This window comes from Canis lupus, chromosome Y, assembly GCF_048164855.1.
Source record: "Canis lupus baileyi chromosome Y, mCanLup2.hap1, whole genome shotgun sequence".
Classification (NCBI taxonomy): domain Eukaryota; kingdom Metazoa; phylum Chordata; class Mammalia; order Carnivora; family Canidae; genus Canis; species Canis lupus.
Window position 1 is genome coordinate 13,070,275 of NC_132877.1, and position 22,102 is coordinate 13,092,376.

At 41.3% G+C, this 22,102-nt stretch overlaps 1 pseudogene; it reads right to left on the reverse strand.

Moving 5' to 3' along the window:
• Positions 1–2,045: 2,045 nt before the first annotated feature.
• LOC140629050 (nucleoside diphosphate kinase homolog 7 pseudogene) lies at positions 2,046–20,317 on the reverse strand (annotated as a pseudogene).
• Between the last annotated feature and the right edge of the window lie 1,785 nt (positions 20,318–22,102).

Here is a 22,102-nt window from a genome sequence, read left to right on the forward strand (position 1 = left end):
GGAGGTCAATGACTGAGTTAGAATGTGAACTTTACTCTTGGCTCAGGCAGTCCCCCAGGTTATGAAATGTCTTACAGAGAAAAAGAGCAGGAGGATATGAGAGAGACTGAGGCAGCCCTTGGTTCAGGGGTACAGAGCATGATCTCTGGGACACTTGGAATATTTCAGGTGTTCAGGGATATCTCTCCACAGGGTACCAACTCCAGTACTGTCGTAGACCCCTTCCTCATCGTATTATAACTCTTGGCAAGTCATCCACACCATGCTTTCAGCTATCAAAGACACTTTGGTCTGTATTTCTATATTGTCTCACCTAAAGAAAGGTATGTCTCCACACAGTGTCTGCTAGCTATTTCCTTGTTGTTCTTTGACAGTAAATGCATTTGACATCATCTAACATCTTCCTGATTTTCAAGCGTATAATACAGTGTTACATATCACAGGCCCTTGGTTGCAGATAAAATTCCAGAACACATTGTATTTGTATCATTGAAATTTGTACCATACCTGCCACATTTCCCTCTTTCTCCCTCCATCTAGGTCCTATTATATTCTATGATGATGTGTGTGTTGCCTATTCTAAGTTCCACATATAAGTGCCATCATGCAATATTTGTCTTACACTGCCAACCTATATCTCTTAACATAGTAGGCGCCAGAGCCATGCATGTCATCACAATTGTTAAGATGTCTTTCCTCTTGACATGGGATACTATTTAATTGTAGAGATAAACTATTTTTTATCATTTTCAATGATGTGAAGTCGTTTCTTGTTCCTTGAGTGTTGTGAATGGTGCTGTAGATCATGCACAGATATCTCTGTGAAATTCAGATTTCAAAGTTTTGCAACCTATTTGCCAAAACTCAGATTGCTAGACTATATGAAAGATGTTTTTAAATATTGGATGGGACTCCAAGTTGTTTTCATTGTGACTTTTTCAGTTTATATTCTCTGCTGCCTACTTTAAAAATACACAACTGCTACTTTAAGAATATGGCCTTTCTTGAGAGCACCCTGCCTCAAAGTGATGTGTAATGGGATCAAAAGTTTGAACTTTGATAATGTTATCACTTATTTTTGATGGTCTTCTAACAAGAGGTCAAGAGCTCTTTCTTTTTTTTTAAAGATTTTATTTTTTTTTAATTTTTATTTATTTATGATAGTCACAGAGAGAGAGAGAGAGAGGCAGAGACATAGGCAGAGGGAGAAGCAGGCTCCATGCACCGGGAGCCCGATGTGGGATTCGATCCCAGGTCTCCAGGATCGCGCCCTGGGCCAAAGGCAGGCGCCAAACTGCTGCGCCACCCAGGGATGCCTCAAGAGCTCTTTCTATGGTCATCCATTTCCCAGGATCTACAGTCAAAAAGCCAAACTAAAAACTATTTATGAAACCAACTGGTTACACCTGGACTGAAAAGTGGGTGACAATATTTCACATTTGCAGAAAGCGAGAATTCACCCATCAAAGGAGTCAATGGAAGGTAACAAATTCATTCATTAAATTGATTCAAGAGGGCAGCCCCGGTGGCGCAGTGGTTTAGTCCTGCCTGCAGTCCAGGGCGTGATCCTGGAGACCCTGGATCGAGTCCCACATCGGGCTCCCGGTGCATGGGGCCTGCATCTCCCTCTGCCTGTGTCTCTGCCTCTCTCTCTCTCTCTCTCTCTCTGCATCTCTATGAATAAATAAATAAAAGCTTAAAAAAATAAATTGATTCAAGAAATATTTATCTAGGGGTAACATTCAGTTACCCAGGTTAGATTCTGTTTCCTGGTTTCAGCTATGGTCATGACCTGAAGTTCTTCAGATTCGCCTATATTTAGCATGGAGTCTGCTTAGTATTGTCTCTTCCTTTCTTTCTGCCAATCTCCATCTTATACTTTCTCTTTTACTGTCTCTCTCAAAAAAATTAAATTTTGCTCAGTGTGCCATACCAAAAATAAGTACACTAAGTCATATTCTTAATGTTTCTTGTGTGAAAAATCTGTTTTTGTGGTTTGAAAATAAATCTTTATTTTAGACTTTATGAAAAGCAATGAAGTACCCCATAGACTGGTGTTAAATGTTGTCTACAGTGCAAAATCCATGTTCTAATATATATAATAATTGCCAGGAGTACAGTTCCCTTGTTGATCTTGTATTAAGTCAGGTTAAAACAATGGACAATAAAAGAATGAACAGATCCTCATGTGCTTGATTCACTCTCGTCTAAATGCCACAGCTTGTGACTTATTTGCTTTCTGTACTGCTAGTTATCCAAGATCTTGAAGAAATATTGAACCTCTAAGATGACATCGCCTGGTAGATCAGTACAGTGAACAGCATTCTGGATCTTAGTTTTATAAAAGATTGCTCTGAGGGTTCCAGGGCATAAATGTCAGGCAATTTCAGGATCAGCACATCCACAGAATTCTTTAAATGTCTTTGTAGGATTATTTTGTTGAATCTCCATTGCTACACAAGGGCCAGAATACATTTCTGTCACCATCTCATTATATTCAGATACTACTCCTTTATAAACTTCATAAAACTCCTCAACATTAACTCTATCCATGTTGAACATCTGCATAGCTGAGATTTCAAAACCTGCATCCCGGATAGCCATAAGGATCTTTCCTAGTGTCCTTCACTGATGGCATGGGGCTTAATAAGGCAACAGGTACAATTGGTAAATTTAGCGGTGTTTGCTGGTCCACAAATTCCACTTGATGGGAAAAATGACTTCATTTCTCTGGCAGCAGAAGCAAAAGAATCAGGCCCATGAGCTGCATTTCTTATGCCATCTGTTCCAAAGAGGGCTCTCAGGCTTTCAGGAGCTTCTATACATGCCATACCAGAATTTGCAGGTCCAAGTAGCCTTTTCCACTCACATATAGCATCACCACTTAAAATCTCCATGGCAATAGTAGGACCACTTGTAATAAACTGGATAAGCTCATTTAAAAAGGACTTTGATGATCTATATGAAAATCTGTTGCTTCTTTCCTTGAAAGCATCATCATTTTGAGTTTGGTTATAGTAAATATGGCTTTGTTTATCATTTCAATTATTTCTCCAGTTTTTGATACTGAGTCTGGTTTAATCAGAGCTAATGTTTTTTTCTTTCCTACTGCCCAGTTGGCAAGCTGTATATTGATCCCCATAATCAATTAGCACCACTTGAGAAAAGACATTCACTTTGTTGCCTATAAATAAATCTTCCAAATGAAGATCATCATACTTAGTTCACTTTAAAAAGGTGTGGTGAAAAAATAATAATAAAAAGGTGTGGTGATTCTTTACATCATGTATTTCAACAGATCCATCCCCTAGGTAAAATAAAAGCTCATAATGTTGAAAAAGTGAAGCATTTCCATCATACCACTCTGCAATGAAAATAAACCTTTCAGGGATCCCTAGGTGGTGCAGCAGTTTAGCGTCTCCCTTTGGTCCAGGGCGCCATCTTGGAGATCCGGGATTGAGTCCCACATCGGGCTCCCGGTGCATGGAGCCTGCTTCTCCCTCTGCCTGTGTCTCTGCCTCTCTCTCTCACTGTGGGCCTATTATAAATAAATCAAAAATTTAAAAAAAAAAGAAAAGAAATCTTTCACCATGATTCATAGTCTCAGGATCTCAGCGTGGGGAAATAGGTAGCTTTGCCACAAGGAGGCACCACCTCTACATCGACTCCCCATGTGTGAAAAATCTTAATTTAAATTGTCAGTCATTAGTTCATAACCAAAATAGTAAAACACATTGAGAACTTTCATTTGGTCTGACTAAATGGTAGCTGTTGAGAGGCTAACTTTTGGATATATTCGTCCTTGCTAACTATTAGGAAATAAAATTCTTATTATTAGGCTGATATCACAATGCAGCATATAATATGAGAATTTCCCTATCACTCTACCTTTCGTCATACAATTTCCAAAATTATTCACACCTACATCAGTGTGGAACATTTACCACAAAGTACGAAGCAACGTATACATATTATTATCATTGACATCAGGCACTTATATTAACGACTGCTCTTTGTTGTATATAGTGTGTGTTTTGACATATTCAAAATGTTATGTATCCCAGGACCCTGGGATCATGACCCGATCCAAAGGGAGACACTTAAACAAAGGAACCACTCTGGTGTACACATTATTTCTTCATTGAAATCCGGTCAAGAAGACCTACAAGGTTACATTAGTTTCAAGTGTACCACTTATAATTGGTACTTGTGTTTATTGAAACTGCACTCACCAAGCATAGATACCATGCTCATATTCCCTATGCTGTACCTTTCACCTTGTGTATTTTTAAATTAATTTGTGGAAGCCTGTCCCCCCTGCTCTCTTTCACAATTATGGCTATATGTAAATTTTATATATTCAGTCTTTAAATCTCTCCCATAATGGATGATTTTTTATAACAACAGATTCATGAATAAATACAATAGAGTAATAGACTAAATAGAACAGAACAAATGCCTAACATTGAAAAAGCCCTCAAAAATGGTTGAAATCAAGTGCAAAACTGTATAAAAGAGATGAGAGTATATGTGGATCTACAGAGGCAGAAATGGTTTTGGAAGATGTCGAGAAGGTCAGAACACTTAGCTGGGCTTCACAACAACTCTATGAGTGAAAGGAATCTATCTTTGGATTCAATGTGCACATCAGTTCTATTTTACATTGATTATATCATGTTACATAAAGTTGTCAATGCCTTTTTAAAAAGTTTTTATTTGAGGGATCCCTGGGTGGCACAGCAGTTTGGCATCTGCCTTTGGCCCAGGGCGCATTCCTGGAGACCCGGGATCAAATCCCACGTTGGGCCCCTGGTGCATGGAGCCTGCTTCTCCTTCTGCCTATGTCTGCCTCTTGCTGTCTCTGTGTGACTATCATAAATAAATAAAAATTAAAAAATAATAAAATAAAAAGGTTTTATTTGAGAGAGAGAGAGAGAGACAAAGACACAGCAAGAGAGAGCATGTGCAAGGGAAGGGCAGGGGGAAGTGGAGAAACACAACCCCACTGAGCAAGGTGCCCAAGGAGGAGATGTATCCCAGGCCCTTGGCTCTTGACCTGAGCTGACAGTTTTTCCTCATCCACCAAAGAGGATGGCCTACCAGTAGCTCTCTTTATGCTTATTACCCAGTCATTAGCATCTAGTCTTCCCCTGTATCTATATAAACATTGATCTCACAAATACCTGAACACCACCAAAAATGCACTGATATTATGTGTCCTCCTAGATGTTCCCAAGGCTGTGGTGCTGGATTTTGTCACCAAATCTAAGTGGATGTCTCTTCACCTACTTCTTGGTAAACCTGCCTTGTTTTGACTGATATAGAAACACTGCTCATTGCTTTTCCACTTTTTGAAGTGATCAGGAACAGTGTGTTTTTTGGGGGTAAGAACCACTTTAGTGGGGTGTTGGAAGGGGAGGATGTTAACTATGCAATAGGAGACATTTGCTCAGAAGCACTTTATCTGCCTTGAATTCGGAATTCGGAATTTCTTCTTTGAGAGATCAAATCTCTCAATTTGAGAGATCTATTCGAGTACATTTCTATAAATCTGTTAAGTCTCCAGATAGAAGGCAAAGAACCAGGACTATGTCCACGATCAAAGCAAAAAAAAGCAAACAAACAAAGCACAAGTTAAGAGTCTAGAAAAAGTGCCTCAAACTGAGGAACCCCATTTGCTCAACCCAGACAGGGACCAAGTCCTGGAAACCATGAGAAAGCCAGACAGGTTTTTCATTACAGCACTTCGGATCCTGTTCTGCACTGGTGATTTTATTGGTCCCACGACAGAGGTGCTAACAATGACATACACGACACTACACCCACCCCTTAAGAAATCTAGGGCAATGTGACTGTCCATAACTATTCATGCCACTAGGATTTGATGGAATCCATATTCCATGTAGGACGATCATTGTATCATCAGTAACATGCGACCAATTACCAAAAGTGAAAGTAGTGTTATACAGGCTTTCTGATTTGTGCAATTTCCACTTATTGGAAGAGATTTCTAATCTTTGGAGTAAATAGTAAATCCACTGAGTACTGTGCCTGAAAAACAAGTGGTCCTATTTGGGAACTCACATATAAGTTGGAAATTCCAGCCTTGGTGATTCATTTCATTAGATGAAATCTACTTTTCCCAGAAGGATTTACCATGAGCTTCAGTGATGGATGGCATATCCAGCAGTCAGAACAACAAGGAGTCATGGGACATGTTTGGCTATGTTCTGGCCTAACAATAATTATAATTAGTATAAAAAGCATAGAAGAAGAGAAGGGGTGAAAGGGATCATTATGGAGAGCTACAGGAGTTCTGTGGAAAATAAGAATTATTTTAACTGAGTGGATAGAAAATGGAGAAAGACTTAGGTGAGAAACTTGGCCCATTATCTTGGGTGGAAGTTGCCCACTATCTAACATCATTAGTCTGTTTTGAAAGTATTGGATCAACTGCCTTAAGACTGACTGCTTACAGAAGATCTCTGAGGAGGCTGTTTGAGAGCCTTCTTATTTTGTCCAATTCTGAATTTTTAAAAAAAAATTAAAGGGGATCCCTGGGTGGCACAGCGGTTTGGCGCCTGCCTTTGGCCCAGGGCGCGATCCTGGAGACCCAGGATCGAATCCCACGTCGGGCTCCCGGTGCATGGAGCCTGCTTCTCCCTCTGCCTGTGTCTCTGCCTCTCTCTCTCTCTCTGTGACTATCCTAAATAAATAAATAAAATATTAAAAAAAAATAAAAAATAAAAAATAAAAAAAATTAAAGGTGGAACATCCTAGAGATTCATTGCTATGGTTTTAAATAGGCCCGATAAGTTCCCTTTCAGTGATGTGTCAGGAAAGTTTTTCATATTTGGCTCTTCCTTCAGAAACACCTCCTGTTGAATGGAGGAAGAGGCTACTAGGACTATTGGAGGAATATTTGACTTATCTTTATGGTAAAAATTTGGGTAATATCCTAAGGGCTCTTTAAGATGTTACCATATCTGCATAGGTAATGCCTCTAGTATGGGTTATGAAATTCCTAGACTTGTGGATCTTTCAGCTCCTAAATTACAGTTGAAGAACCAGTATGTACCAAAGGGAATGCACTGGATAGCCCTGCTTGCTAGTGTCTATTTGCACCAAGGGAACTCACAGGTTTCTGAAAATTTTGCCTATTTTAATGGCAGATGAAAATAACTTCCCCTCTTTAAATAAGTTATATCATGAATAATTAAATTACATAGCAAAACTGTAATGTCCTTTGAATTTCTATATTTCTGCAATGTTTGGAAACAAATATGTGGATCCTTTTATCTTTTTTTTCTCTGAACAAAGTGGAAAATTATCCATTTATTGTATAAGAAAGGAATTACAAGAACATCTGAGTGGCTCAGTGGTTGAGCATCTGCGTTTGGCTCAGTTCATGATCACAGGGTCCCACATCAGGCTCCCTATTGGGACCCAGCCCCTCCTTTTGCCTATGTCTCTGCCTCTCTCTCTCTTTATCTCTCTCATGGATAAATAGAAAATCTTCAAAAAATTAAAAGAACTGAATGACAAGGGAAACTTAGAGTATTTAGGCCTTGGTTAGGATTTAGGGGCCTTCAGTGAACTTCTAGGCCATGATTGTCCAGGAAAACCATTGTAGTGTTCTGGAGAGAGTGAAATGGATTAACCCTCTGATCCAGAGACACACTGAGAAAGGAGATAAAATATTCAGTAGAGCACAGCAAGTAGCTTTGGAAGATTGACAATAGTTCAGCATTTGGGTGAGGTCCTACGAGGAAGAAGAAAAATCAATTTCGTTGATGACCCTAAGGTCTTGAACATATTAGTATCTTCCTTCATTTGGTGTCTTTCCTTGCAGTACAAGTATGGTATTAGCACTACTGGAGGGTATAAGATGACTTATTTAAAAGTCTTTTTTAGCCACCTCATAAGTTTTGGGGGAAGGTTGGGTGATGGTTTTGTTGGCTCCTTCTCCTCATTTCTAGGTTGTGAACTATGTCAATGGGATTTGTAGCCTGGGGATGTCAAGTACACAATCAGAATCCTTGTGGAAGATATGTGTTCCCTCCAATGGAGGAGGCAAAAAACATATCCAGAGCAGATATATCTGTTATGGATAGACCCATGGGACCTCAAGTCATTGTCCTTGCATTGTACATTTAATATTACAATTAAATTTGCAAAGTCTCTCCCAAGTAAATCTGCAAGGCTGGAATCACACAGAAGCAAAGACTAGTGTTTTCAGTTAATTGGTCACAGATTGTGGTGACCCTTATGTGGGGAGTCAAGATAAATCAGTGTGCTACTTGATACCTGCAGCTTACATGTTATATCTCCTCCAAGGATGAGCTGGAGCAACATGGGTAGCATTTAAGAAACAACTAGGAGCACCAGTGTTTACCAGCAATTGATGAGAATGTTGGTGTATATTCCTAGATAAATCATGGAATCCAAAATCCTACAGAGGAATCTGAGTGCTTCCTCTTTCCTTGCAATACCTTCAGTCTTTGAACTGGAGCATTTTTCTAATTCTTGTTCTTTTGCCTGGAAAGACCTATCTTTTCTGCCATGTTGATTTGTTTACACTGTTTACAGTGCTTCAAATAGGGTGTGTTACCCCAAGCTGTGTCACCTACAGGCCCTCCCACTGCTGCTCTTATTTCCTTTTTGTATTAAAACCCTTTGCAAAAGACCTACCACTGTGTTGTGGTAGGTGTAAGGGCTTCATGTCCCTTTTCAAGTATGTTTGTGAGCGAGGTGTCCAGTTTTGAGTTTAGCTCTGCTGACAGCCAGAGATGAAACGGTTACTATTCCAACAGCACCTCTTTCAACACACAAATGAAATGGAAATCATTTCCTACTATGCCTGGAACTTTTAATTGCTTGATTATTTAATTAGTTTGCTTTGTATTTATTTCACTAATGGTAGGGCATTTTTAGGATATCCCCATATGTAGAAAAAAAGTGGTTTTAGAATATAATGGTGGAGTTAATAATGAATTCTGACCCCTTCCTCTATGTCTTCTTCTTCTTTTATTTTTTTAATTTTTATTTATTTATGATAGTCACACACACACAGAGAGAGAGAGAAACAGAGACATAGGCAGAGGGAGAAGCAGGCTCCATGCACCGGGAGCCCGACGTGGGATTCGATCCCGGGTCTCCAGGATCGCGCCCTGGGCCAAAGGCAGGCGCCAAACCGCTGCGCCACCCAGGGATCCCCGTTCTTCTTCCTTTATATACGATCCTAATTTTGTTTTAAGAAAGGGATATGGTCACCTAAAATACCAACAAACACAGGAGTATATTTTCTCTTTTTTAAATAATAAATTTAGGGGATCCCTGGGTGGTGCAGCAGTTTGGCACCTGCCTTCGGCCCAGGGCATGATGTTGGAGACCTGGGATCGAATCCTACATCATGCTCCCGGTGCATGGAGCCTGCTCCTCCCTCTGCCTGTGTCTCTGCCTCTCTCTCTTTCTCTCTCTCTCTCTCTCTGTGACTATCATAAATACATAAATAAATAATTTTAAAAATAATAAATTTATGTTTATTGGTGTTCAATTTGCCAACATAGAGAATAACACCCAGTGTTCATCCCGTCAAGTGCCCCCCTCAGTGCGCATCACCCATTCACCCCCACCCCCCGCCCTCCTCCCATTCCACCTAAGTGCCATGGTTAATTTAGTCTTCTGATGATGCTACGAGTGAATACTTTGCCTGGGTTTGCCCTCTGCTCAAACATGTCCCAATATGAGGGAGCACATCTATTCCTAATTGTGTGTGGGCCCAATACAGGAATGAATCCCAGGACTTGTGTTTATGTACTGAGACTGAGTCAGATGTTAAATTTCCTGAGACACTCAAGCTTCCAGGAAGGGTCCTGCAAAAAGGAATGGGACTTAGTACCCTTGTAGATTAGGGACTACAGAAGGATCTGTAGATAATGGATCTGAGGGAGGAAAGAAAGAGCAAGAAAGGGTCCCACTCAGAGCTAGTGCAGCCAAAGCCCATTATCTGTCAGACCTTATCCCCAGCTACTTACACTGCTACTGAGACCCACAGTCAGTGGAACCTTAGTGGATTACAACTAAGCACTAAGTAACCATCTATAGCCTAAGTAACCACATTCTTTGTGAATTCATAATAGGTGCTCATCAAAGTTTGGTCAATTGACAGAAACCCAATTTCAGTTAGAGCTACCATTTGACGGTGGTTTGAAGTATAATGGAATTTATGTCCATTTAGGAGATGGGCAGACCACTCACTGGTCACTGAAGGTGGTAATCTGGTCCGTGGGAGACCTCAAAGTGACACAGCTGGTAGTGACAATGCTGGGGAACATGGCCACATTTGGGCTTCTCTGCACATTCTAAGAGGGTTTTCCTAGGAAAGTGCATTGTGTTTGGGGTCAGGGTGGGAGGTTGGAGGCTGATTTCATATTTGCACTTTTCTCTTTGATCAGGGACCTCCTCCCAGGTATGTAGTATCACCCACAGTAAAGCTAGTGGAGGAGAAATTGAGAGGAGACTGACAGATATCCAGGTTCAGGGGTATTTTCCATGAACTCAAGTACCTCAGGGACATTTCAGGTGTTAAGAGAAACTTCTCCAAACTGAAGCAACTCTTTCTTCTTTTAGGCCTACCATGTATCAGTTTGGTAACTCTTGGTAAGTCAACAACATCATGCTCCCAATGAATGTGTTGTTTCATCATTCTCTATTGTGTCACAGAATAGAAGGATTTCCCTGCACAGTATCTGCTAGAGGTCATCTTTTTCATTACTTTAGGCCCTGCCTTTGGAAACATCATCCCAGTAACTTTCAGAAATATAATACCACTTTCTTAAGCAAGTTAAGAGCGCTTCCCAAATGTATTTATTTCCTATCACCTCCTTTTCCTCATTTGTCCTTTCCCCAACCGCTATTTTACTTTTTCTTTCTTTGTCTTTAACTATTTTAGATTCCAAATATACATGATATCATGCAGTATTTGTCTTACATATTCTGACTCATTTGACTTAACATAATGGCTTCCAGGGCCATCCATGTTGTCAATAATGTTAAGATTTCCTTCAATGAATTAGAATAATATCCCATTTCTTGGATAGACTCCATTTTCTTTATCCATTTGCTCATCAATATACATGAATTTGTTTCTATAAATGTATCCATTATATTTAGTGCAGAACATGCACAGATATCTCTCTGAAGTTCAGCTTTCAGTTTTTTAGATGTGTTTCTGAAATTATTTATGCTGTTGTATATTGTAGTTTTAAAAAATTTATTGAAGGATTTCCGTATTGTTTGTCATAGTGACTGCATCATTTTACATTCTCTCTTGTGTGTGTTAAGTATAGCACAATTCCATGTTCTATTTAAAGCCCCAATGAATCAGAACCTCTGAATCAGGTGGCTCTTCTAGACAAACAATGAAGAATGGGATCAAAGTTTTGAACTCTGAAAAGGTTATCAGTCAATCCTTATGGTCTTCTGAAAGTAAGATATTAACATTTCATTCCATTTCATTACATTTCCAAGGGTCTGAGTTCAAGAGCCTCAAAAATAATACATAGCAATATCGCTTTCTTGGATGCTTTCCATACAAATACTGATGAAATTCAGACAGTGTCTATTTGAGGTGAAATACATCATAGTCCTGCAAGGAAGAGTTCTGAGTGGTTGCCTCTTGCCAAGCATTACCTTATTTGACAGGATGTTTACTGTTAGTGATCCCAAGCTGGAAATAAACAGCATGATGGGGTACTTTCCCTCAACAACAGTTTCTCCTGCTTGATAAAGATTTGTTGTGATCACCATCCTCAATGGGCTGGAGAGACACATCCCTCAGGAAAAGCATCATCCTCCAGCCATCCTGTCATTTATTTGGGCACCAATCTCAAACATATTGTTCCATCTGGCTTCCCCAAGTCATTGAGAGCTTTAAAATCAATGCAGACAGACATTACAATGGGAGGTGAGCCAAATGATGTCCTTTCTTCTGTACCAGCAGGTAGTGTCAGGAACTAGTGATAGCAGTACATATTATGGAACCAGGGTCTTTCTCTCTAGTCAGGAGCAACAACCTGATTCTGGGTTCTCACTGGAATGAGGATCACAGGTGTAGAGAAAAAATGAGTAGTAAAAATCACAGAGGTTGTCAAAACATGAGACTCCTACCATGGGAAATGAACATGCGATAGTGAAAGTGGTGTTTGTTGGTAGGCTTGGGTGACTGTGTGAAAAGCACTAGTGGGCCACTTGATGAGATGAGCACTGGGTGTTATACTGTATGTTTGCAAATCAAAAAATTAAAAAATATACAAAAAAGTAACCACTAGAAAACCGGTTTTCCAGGTGAAGACCTATGGTCATGCTTTTACAAGCAAACGTGTAGCATTCAGGTAAGGAGTTTGTGGTCATGGAGATAGTAGGAAGTAGACAGACATGGACTCCAGTGCTCAGTGAGTTCAGCCAAGGGATGGAGGCTTTTTCCAAAGTCACGGTGCTCTGTGCAGCTCCCTTTTTTTTTTTTTTTTTTTTTTTTTTTTGTGCAGCTCCCTTTTATGGCCCACAGAACATCAGTTTGAGGATTTCCCTGAACTGGTCTTAGATTCCTCAGGTCCAAAGTCTATCTGTGTCCTCATACTGAACTTAACAAGAGCACTGACCCCTGGTGGTCACTGTAAAGCCATCAGCAAAACCTCCCTCATTCCTTGTTCCCACACTAGTTAGAACTGAGTAGCCCCTGTTCTAAAGCCCCTGGGTAGGGATCCATTCCAGGTTGCAAAGGTCTCTGCTCAGCTTGACTTGGGTGTTGGGCTCCACATTAAACTAGGTACCTACCCAGACTCTAGCCTGAATCAGGAAGGAAAGGGTGAACTCCTAAAGAGGGTGGGGCACCCCCGTCTGCCTCATTCATCTGAGTATGACCAGTACATGTGTGTGAGGTCATAGTCTTCTCCTCTGCCTACAAGCAGTCCATGTTGGGAATCCTCCAGGACCTAAGTGTGGAGATTCCTGGCAGAGTTGTGCCAGTACCTTACATAGTGCCTGTGTCATGACAGGAGCCCAGAGACAAATGGAAATGAACAGTCATGTCAGGCCAGCAATTTCCACTGCAGAATTCCCAGGGTAGGGTGGTCATAGATTCCTTGTCTTTGGATCCCAGACCTATCAAAAGATGTAGTGGATAGCCAGACGTGCCTGCATATGTTGAAATTACTTAAAGTCAGTGAAGTTACACATCCTGTCCTTCACCATACAACCGCATTTCCAGGCCCAGTAGAATATTTTTAAAACACAGCTGATTTCCATAATCATGGATGGCTCTCCTGGGCAGCTGCTCTGTGTCTGGCACAGTGGATGCACACGGACCCCATCTATCCCAGTGCGTGTTCATCAGCAATCACAGGCGGATCTCAGGTAGATCTGTGTCCAATTGACAGCTATCATGATCTTATTAAAGTAGGGGAAATGTCAGGTGAAGAGGGTCCTTTCTCTCAAGGAAGGTTTGCAACTGTGGCCAATATCTCTTTGAAGGGCTTTAACTCCCAAGAGCCCAGGGATGGTCTGAGGATCCAGAGGAAGAGTAGGTGATGACAGGTGCTCCCAATGTGACTCAGCTGGAGTAGCAGGAAAATGGGGCCCCCTCTCTAATCACTTCATCCTCATGCTTATGTCTATAAAGATTGGGTGGTGGAGAATATCGAGAATGCAATTACTGCAGATGAACAATCCTTAGGTAGGGAACTACATTGAGGTGAAAATCAACTGGGTAGCAGCTCTGGGAGAAGTTGGATTATACCTGTTATTTGTATATTGAGGTTGGGCAGGATGATATGAAAAAGATTAACTAGAGGAGTGCAATTGTTTTCTTTCTTTTTTCTTTTATTTCAATTATTCATTCATTCATTCATTTAAGAGAGAGAGAAAGTTAGAGAAACAGGGATATTCAGACCCTGCACTGAACAGAAAGAGTGACACAGGCCTACTCCTAGGATCCTGGGATAATGATCCAAGCTGCAGTCAGACACAACCTATTGAGTCACCAAGTTGCTCTTTTTTGGTCTATTCTATCATAAATATAAGGTTATTTGGATAAAATAGTAAGAAAAAAAAGTGAGAAAGACTCTGAACTGGGATAGAGTTGTGCACTTGGTCATATTCTTCTATTTTTATTTATCATTCCTGAAGACCAGTTCCTGCTCCATTTGACACTGGCAAGCATCAAAGCCCTTCTTTATGTTTGGTTAGAATCTCTTGGGAATAAAGCAGGAAAGGCTTTTTCTTTCAGGTTATTGCATGTGGTCTTTGATGGAGCCAATCTCTTGAGATACAGGTCTGCCACGCACATCTGAACTTACAGAAAGAGTGCATCTGTTGAAGTCAGGGACTGGCATAACCAGGGACACACTTCCTTTGCCCCTGTGTCACACAGTATTAATTCTGGGCTACCCTCGGTTCTGTCCGGGGTGTAAGGGAACTATAGGGATGGGCATCACAGAAATGGTAACTTGAAGCACATGGCTCTGGTTTCAGCAGAAGTGAGGTGGGAGGGATGGCCAGAAGCACAGTTTCCCCCACCCCTCCTTTCACAATTCTCAGTCCTGGGACAAGAATAAAATCTTCAGTTGCCTCCCTCTGAGAGAGGCTCAAGTGCAGCCACCCAAGACCTTCACAGGGTGCAGGGAATCTAGAGGAGCATATGAAAGCTGTTGGGCTGGTGGGACACATTTGCACTTAAGGTACTGCAGAGCTAGTCTCCTGGTCTGACCAGGCCAAGGGCACAGGCTCTAAGCAGGGTGGCCAGAGATTCTGTTCCTGTCTGATCTCACTACTATAACCACACAGTACAGGGCCTGCTCCCCAGCCAGGGGTCTTGTCCCAGCTTAAGCCTTCCCCTCATGCCCACCTGGAGCCCATGGTCCAGCCCTTCCAGGGTTCAGGGCAAATGCTGGCTTGAGCTGGTATTGATGAGGCCTCACCCGCTTTAGAAAACCCATCATCCCACTTTTACACCAAAGGAAATTGAACTTCACATTCATTTCCTCTATGTGCTGCAGTATGTATGGGCTGTTCTAAAGTTTCAGTGTGTCCCAGATTTAGGAGTCTCTCATGGTTTGTCTTACTCTAACATTTCCCACACAATGCTGCTCCTTTCCCTCATAATCCCTTTCACTATTTCTTGTATTCCAGGAGGAAAGTATTTGGTGGGATGAGCCCTGGGTGTTACAGTATATGTTGGAAATTGAATTTACCTACAACTAAATAAATAAAGATTTAAAAAGTGAATACAGGTTAAATTTGCCTCAAGTACCTAAGATCACCTCAAGCACAAAGGAGTTACATTATAATTCCAGTGAGATCTCCCTCTCATGGTCACATGCAACCCCTAGGCACTCAAGCCCATTGCAACTACTCCAGCATTGCCTGGATTGGCTTTAATCAATTAAGGAGTGTTGCATAAAAAGCTGAAATTCATCCATCATTCCCACATCATAAAATAAAATGGTTGTTGGAGGTGAAGGAGAAGGGAAATGAGCAATTAATGATTTGGAGGAAGAAGAGGGAGTGAAGCAGGAGTGAGCAGAAAAAGAGACCAAAACGTGGGAACAGAAAGTCACAGGTAGTTTGGTGGCCTCTTGGAAGAATGGCATGAGCCGCCTTGTTTCCTGGTTCCAGATATGGAATCTGAGACCGGAGAAGGCACTGAAACTCTGGATGCCATTCCCCACATAGAGTTGAAGAGATCGTGGATCAAGGGGTGTGGCAGTGAGCAGACTAGGGCAGAAGGCAAAATTGAGTTCCTGGGTTGAGGACGTAGATCCTAGGAGCTGTGACTAATATCCTCCTGTCCCCTAAACTGTCTCCTATTATTTCCCCTGGCCAACACATTCCTGTTCCTATGCTGCTGCACAAGGAAGATTATTTCGGTGACTGTGAAGACTCAGATCCTTAAATCAACATCGTATGTAATTTATTTCCTCTCATGATTTTTATGATATATTGTTTAATAGTTACTATATTTTGAGAAAGAGAGAGACTCTGTGGGTGTAGGGGCAGAGGTGAGAGAGAATCCCATGTAGATTGCCTGCAAATCCTACTATTGAGCTCAAACCAGCACCATGAGATAAGGACCTGAGCCAAATTCTTGCATAGGATACTTAACCTACTGGGTCACTAGGCTCTACTATTATCTCTCTTAATGCCACGCTCCTTTGTAGGATCATCATTCTGCAGCATTTGCTTTCATTCAGTCACTTGTCATCTTGGGATATTTAAATATATCATCTCTCTCTTGATCCCAGCGCAACAACTTCCCTAGCATTTTCCTGGTGGGTGATTCCCAGTCTACTTGGAAAATTGAAAGTATAGATCATAGCCATATAATTCAATCAGAGATATTTCTCTCCCACAGCCAATCCAGGAACCAACCAATTATCTTGCTGTCAGCCAAATGAGAAGGCCTTGTCTATATAAGATAGAGAGTAGGACATTTGGTGGTTGTATCCAACACCTGCTGCATGGTTTACACCAGAACCTGTGGTAAAACTGGTTCAAGCTGCTACCTTATACTTTATACCACTCAAGCCACAGGATTAGGATTCGACAGTGTACCCACCCTCCCACCTAGACCTATGTATAACTGAGAGCTCTCTTAACACTTGTCCCTATTTCCTAGCTAGGACCCGCCAATCAGAAAAAATCACCCTTGACAATCACATAGGATGACTCACTTCAGGACAGCTCACTCTAGCCTTTTTATACGATACCTTCCCATTTCAGCATAATGAAGTCTCATTTACCCCACTTGAATCAGTTTGCATGCTTCTATCTGATACTGGGGCTCTGCTCAACACTAATAATAGTGGCTTATTCCCTTGCTCTAATAAGAGCTGAGTCAGTTTTCTTTGCTTATTGTCATTTGGTTAGCCATTGTTCATTGTACAAGCAATCACAAGGGGTCCACAAGACACTATCAGAGCGTCCTGTTGCTTTGAGCGAGTCGTGCTCACAGAGTCCTCCTGTGCCTGGTTCCTGGCAGCTGTTGAGTCCATGATGACATAGACAGGAAGCCCTGGATTTGAAATGTGTTCTCTGAGACGGTTCCTAGGCAGTTTGTACTGGGTTGGGCACCTGGGTTTTCTTTTTGTTCCCATTTCTTTGGACTCAGGTGGAATCAGACTATTCTTTTAGGTCACTTTATGCTGTGTGGTTTTGTTACCATTTTGTGCTGTGTTGTGTAAAACTAGTGTGTGTCATAAGAAGAACTATCTGAGCATAGAAGCAGGAATAGTGCCCAGTGAGTCTTCTCTGAGACAGCCTCACAGAGCAGTGAGCTTCAGGAACTCACAGAACTGGCATCAACCCTAAAGAAGAATTTGCTGAGGTTCAGCAATTCCATCAGTGGAGCTTCTCTATCTCAGTTTTGTGTCCTGAGAGTACTCACTCTGATGTTGTGCCTGCTGTGGTGGACAGATCATTGGCTGTTTGTTTCATGCTGTCCAATTGTCATTTTGAGGACTCATGGCATTAGGTACACAAATGTGATATTTCCACCAACGGTCACCAGCTTTCTTGGGATCATCTAAACCTGAACCATACCCTCTACCTGAAAAAGTGTGTATTGCTCCTATGCCTGCTTCTTACGATCATAATTCTTTTTCTTTTCTGTTTTATTTTATTTTTAAAATAAATTTCTTTTTTATTGGTGTTAAATTTTTCAACATACAGAATAACACCCAGTGCTCGTCCCGTCAAGTGCCCACCTCACTGTCTGCCACCCAGCCATCCCCACGCCCCGCAAACCTCCCCTTCCACCAGCCCTAGTTCCTTTCCCAGAGTTAGGAGTCTTCCATGTTCTGTCTCCCTTTCTGATATTTCCCACTCATTTTTCTCCGTTCCCCTTTATTCCCTTTCACTATTATTTATATTCCCCAAATGAATGAGACCATATAATGTTTGTACTTCTCTGATCGACTTATTTCACTCAGCATAATGCCCTCCAGTTTCATTCACGTCAAAGAAAAAGATGGGTATTTGTCATATCTAATGAATGAGTAATATTCCATTGTATAGCAATGTTCACAATAGCGAAACTGTGGAAGGAGCCTCAGTGCCCATCGAAAGGTGAATGGATACAGAGTAGAAAAATTTAATTTACAACTCCAATTTGATCTCATTCCATGGTAGATATTAGGGAGCTAGCATTTGAATATTAGTTTGTTGTTAAACACTACCAAAAATTAATCTCATTATCTTAATGAATAGATTTTAATATTTAGAATAACCTGAATAATTGAACAAGTAATATAAACAGTTTCCCTATAACCATATTTCCTGGCACAGAATTGCCACAATAATTAAAACTTGCGTCATTGTGGATTATTTGTCAAGAAGAAACCACTGTAGTGAAATTGTTATTCATTGAAGTCTACATTTTCTATGAAAGTCAGCTCGGTAAAAAAAAAAAAAAAAAAAAAAAAAGAAAGTCAGCTCGGTGTTGTGCCATAGTACGAGTATTGACAAATGCATAATATCATGCAGGCACCATGTACAGTTTGGGTTCCCTGCTCTTCTTTGTTTCTTTCTTTTGTTTTAATTATTATTGTAGTTCAATTTGCCAACGTATATCATAACACCCAGTATTCATCCCGCCAAGTGCCCCCCTCAGTGCCCATCACCCAATCACCCCAAACCTCCACACCTTCCCCTTCCACTACTCCTTGTTTATTTCCTAGAATTAAGTGTCTCTCATGTTTCGCCACCCTCACAGATATTTTCCCTCATTTTGTCTCCTTTCCATTTATTGCATTTCACTAATTTTATATTCCCCAAATGAATGAGAGCATATGTTTGTCCTTTTCGGACTGACTTATTTCACTCTACATAATACCCTACAGTTCCATCCACGTCAAAGCAAATGGTGGGTATTTGTCGTTTCTTTTCTTTTTTAATAATAAATTTATTTTTTATTGGTGTTCAATTTGTCAACATACAGAATAATACCCTGTTATACCCTGCTCATCCTGTCAAGTACCCATCTCAGGGCCTGCCACCCAGTAACCCCCACCCCCCACTTTCCTCCCCTTCCACCACCCCTAGTTCCTTTCCAGAATTAGGAGTCTTCCATGTTCTGTCTCCCTTTCTGATATTTCCCAGTTAATCTTTCTCCTTTTCCCTTTATTCCCTTTCAATATTTTTTATATTCCCCAAATGAATGAGACCATATGTTTGTCCTTTTCCATTGAATTATTTCACTCAGGGCACTTGAAGTCATGAAGTCTCTGGGTCCTTTATACTTTTTTCTAGACCCACCAGTAGCTTTATAATAGTACTTCAGAATTGGCTTTCTGACATTGAATTGTAATCCAAATTTTGTAAATCTGTGGGAGAGAGCATTGTTTCTGATTCTTTATTTTGAGGTGAGGTTTTCCTTCTAGTCATTTTGCTCAGTGCAGAGTGGCCAAAAACAAGTTGTATTGGGAAAAGGAGAAAGAGAGAAAAGAGAAAAAAGAAAAGAAAAAGAAAAAAGAAGAAAAAAAGAGAAGAAAAGAAAAAAAAAACAAAAAGGGGGAAACCAACAAATCAAAAACAAAACAAAGCAAACAAACAAACAAAAAAAAAAAAAAAAAAAACAAGGGGGAGTATCCTCTGATTCTGTATAATGTAAATCCCTCGACCTACCTGGAACTTTCCAGTGCTGCTTGGCCAATAATTTGTTTTTCCCCTGTCCATCTAGCTAGGCTTCTGGGGGAGGCACCTGTTGTGCTGATTTTCAGGTGTTAGCACTTGGGGGAGCTGCTTAGCCCTATGCCTTGTGCAGGGCTCAGTGAAAGATGCTTAAGATGTTTATCCAGTGAGGCCACTGTGAGGCTCAGTGGGGGTTGTTTATCCTGTGAAGGCCCAGGAGGAACAACAACAGTGGCAGCGGCCAGCTCTGGAGCCCTGGATTCTGCTCCTGCAGTAATTAAGGAGTCCTCAGTCTGCAGGGATCACGATGGTCCAGGGGTAGGGCCACTGATTTGCTCAGCTTGGGGCAGGAGTGTCCTTGCTGTCCTGTGCCCTCTGGACCTCTGCCTGCCCTGGGGGGGAGTGCCAGATCCTGGGCTGTGTCCCTGTTACCCTGTGCTCCAGGGCCTGTGCTGTTGGAGTCATGCTCCCAGTGCACAGCCCTCTCCCTACAGAGCCTCTGCTCAAGCCGACTTTGAGCTGCTCCCATGGCTGCACGACCCCCTCCGCATGGAGCCACAGCCTGAGCCTCCTCCAAGCTCCTCCCTGGTCCATCCAGGCACCACTGCAGCCCTTTAGGGATATCAGCCATGGGGTGTAGTGTGCTCTCCTGGGATACATGTGCTCTGTTAGTGCCTCTGGGAGCCTGAGGGCATCTCCGCCCCTTCCGGGATCCTGCTCCAACTCTGTGGGAGCTCCTTTCTGTCCTGGAAGATTGATGAAGCTCCTACTTCTCCAGGTGGGTCTTTCCTGTCCTGGGGACACTTGGCCCCTCCCACTTGGTTGCCTGTTGTTTCTTTATTTCTTTTTTCCCTGTCTTCCTACCTTGAGAAGAATACTTCCTACAGTGAGAAGAGTAGCATTCCAGCTGTTCTCTCTTTAAATCTCAGGCTGAATTCATAGATTTTCAGGATGACTTGAAGGTTATCTAGGTAATTTGGTAGGGACAGGTGACTTGGGGACCCTACTCTTCCGCCATCTTGGCCTGCCTCCAAGATGATAGATAAAAGGAAATAAATGACAGCCTGAGGAAGAAAAGTCTACGTTTAATTGGCAGTCCCAAGGGCGCTGAAGGTGACAGCAGGCCACAATATGTTTTTGAACAAATCATAGTTGAAAACTTTCCTAATCTGGAAAGGGAAACAAGCATTCATATCCAGGAAATAGAGATACCCCCCACCCAAAAATCAATAAAAACCACTCAACACCTTGGCATTTAATAGTGAAACTTGCAAATTCCAAAGATAAAGAGAAGATCCTTAAAGCAGTAATAGATAAGAAATCTAAATTTATGGGGAGAAATATTAGATTAACAGCAGACCTCTGCTATTCTACATTGTACTAGAAGTCCTAGCATCAGCAATCAGACAACAAAAAGAATTAAGAGGCATTCAAATTGGAAAAGTCAAACTCTCCCTGTTTATATGACATCATACACTACATAGAAAACCCAAAAGACTCCACTCCAAGATTGCTAGAATTCATACAGCAATTTGAGAGTGTGGCAGGATACAACATCATTGCTCATAAGTCAGTGGCATTTCTATACACTAACGATTAGACTGAAGAAAGAGAACTTAAGGAGGCAGTCCCATTTACAACTGCACCCAATAGCTTAAGACACCTAGGAAGAAACCTAACCAAAGAGGTAAATGACCTATACCCTAAAAACTACAGAACACTTCTGAATGAAATTGAGGAAGACACAAAGAGATGGAAAACTATTCCATGCTCATGGATTGGCAGAATTAATATTATGAAAATGTCAATGTTACCCAGGGCAATTTACGTATTTACTGCAATTCCTATCAAAATATCATGGACTTTCTTCAGAGTTGGAACAAATTATCTTCACATTTTTGTGGAATCAGAAAAGTCCCCGAATAGCCAGGGAAAATTTTAAACAGAAAACTATACCTGGGAGCATCACAATGCCCGCTTTCAGGTGGTACTACAAAGCTGTGGTTATCAAAACAGTGTGGTACTGGCACAAAAACAGACACATAGATCAATGGAACAGTATAGAGAATCCAGAAATGGACCCTCAACTTTATGGTCAACTGATATTCGACAAATGAGGAAAGACTATCCACTGGAAAGATGACAGTCTCTTCAATAAATGGTGCTGGGAAAATTGAACAGCCACATGCAGAACAATGAAACTAGACCACTTTCTTGCACCATACACAAAGATAAACTCAAAATGGATGAAAGATCTAAATGTGAGACAAGATTCCATCAAAATCCTAGAGGAGAACACAGGCCACACCCTTTTTGAACTTGGCTACAGTAACTTCTTGCAAGATTCATCCATGAAGGCAAGAGAAACAAAAGCAAAAATGAACTATTGGGACTTCATCAAGATAAGAAGCTTTTG